Genomic DNA, 1,985 nt, shown 5'->3' with positions numbered 1-1,985 from the left:
AGACCTAATGGTCAGTCTGTAACGGTTTAAAACATAGTTTACAGGTGTTATAGTTTTTTATAAACGTTATTAGAGGTTGAGCATCACAAGAATACTCTAAGGTTGGTAGGGCAGCTTTTCTTACATCCCTTCAAGATCATACTGATAGATCTCATGTTATTGAATGTTTCCTTCCACCAAGGACCATGGTGACCTTGTTACATGCATGACCTCTCTGAAACTTAACGACAACCCAGTGAAGTAAGTTCTATGATTGGTACTTTATGTTGGAGGAAAATAGAAATATTAAGCAGTCTCTTCAAGGTTACTGAGTTAGTAAATGGTGAGGCTGGGAATAGATTCAAGCTTATCTTAACCTCTTTTGGCTTCTTATTTACAGATGAAGAAACTGAAATATAGATAGCTTAAGTGTTTAGATCACTAGCAAGGAGTAGTGCTAGAAGCTGAACCCAGTCACTATGAATCCAAATCCAATGTTGATCCTACTCTACCAACATGCTGTGCCAAATCATTGTAAAAGTCTTCATAAATACAATTTGTCCATTTAAATCATGTGAGATTAGCAGTGACTTTCAGTAGGTCTAGATTAGATGTTATTATATATATTTTGAACTGAACCTATCCTGAGGTATAAATAAACCTTATTTATGTGATTTCTGATTTTATAGTCAATCAGCCTATTGCCTTCTTTCTTCCTTCCTTCTTTCCTTTCCTTCCTTCCTTCCTTCTGTCTTTCCTTTCTTCCTTCCTTCCTTCCTTCCTTTCTTCCTTCCTCCCTCTTTCCCTCCCTCCTTCCATCTCTCTCGTCCTTTCTCCCTTCCTAGATAATTGTGGCAATTTTATCTGGAGTTTTAGCTAATGGTAATGGGGAAGGCAGTTGGGTTCTCTTGCAGGGAATAATCATGAATATACAATTAGGTAATGAATATTCAGTATTTTATGGAGCTTTTGGGTGTGGGAAGGTCCTGTGCATATATATTAACATACTTACAGTACTGCAAGTACATAATCATAAATTTGTCATTGATGTGAATTAAGAACAACAGAAATAAAATATATATTTATGTTCATTGTATTTATTGAAACTACTTAAGTGGATGAAAAATTTTATATCAGTATTTGACAATCTGTGTACATGTGAAGAAATGTATAACTGTGTAAGTCAAGATAACATTATTTTGAATGTGAAAAATATGGCTTTACTTTAACCAAAAAAAAGAGCTGATTTTTTTATTTTAAAAATATAGAGAATTTGGTTAACTCAGACACTATTTGCTTTAAGAAGTATTTATTATACATCAGTGTGTCCAATTTAATAATTTGGGCAAGGTTTTGAAGTGGGAGAGATTAGTCCCTTGCAAGATAACCTCCCTTTTTTGTATCTCTTGTGTCTCTCTTCATGTAACAGAGCCCTTAAGCACTTCTGACTCCCTGCTTCTTTCAAGAATGATTTGATGTCAGTAATTTATGCCTTGTCTTCTCCAACAGTTATTTGCAATTTAACATTTTTAAATAACGCTACAATAAAAAGCTTTCTCCTCAAAACAATCTTAGGCATTATCAAGCAAGTGGGGAATATATTTGAAAAAAAGGAAAACGACTTATTGAGCATAGCTGAGTGAACTTCTAATTCATATCTGCATAAAACTGACCATGAAACCAACAAATCATTTGATAGGTGTTTTCACAAGTGCTTATTAAAATGATATGCTTGAAGCTCTGACTCAGGTGGGGCAAAGGCAATATATGTAACTTAAACATTTGTACCCCTGTAATATGCCAAAATGAGAATAAATAAATAAAAAAAATGTTCCTGTTTGGGCTAAATTCAGAACTTTGGTATATAAATCCTGGGCTGCCTCTGAAAGCTCACTGTTTGTTCTGGGGATGCAAAATAAAACTAATGCAAGCCCACTGTTTGGCCTAGCAGCTAGGGGAAGAACAGAGAAAATCTCGAAAGCTTCCAATTATTTGTGATGCCTCTT

This window comes from Propithecus coquereli, unplaced genomic scaffold (assembly GCF_000956105.1).
Source record: "Propithecus coquereli isolate 6110/MARCELLA unplaced genomic scaffold, Pcoq_1.0 Scaffold35, whole genome shotgun sequence".
NCBI lineage: Eukaryota > Metazoa > Chordata > Mammalia > Primates > Indriidae > Propithecus > Propithecus coquereli.
This window is presented reverse-complemented; position numbering follows the sequence as displayed.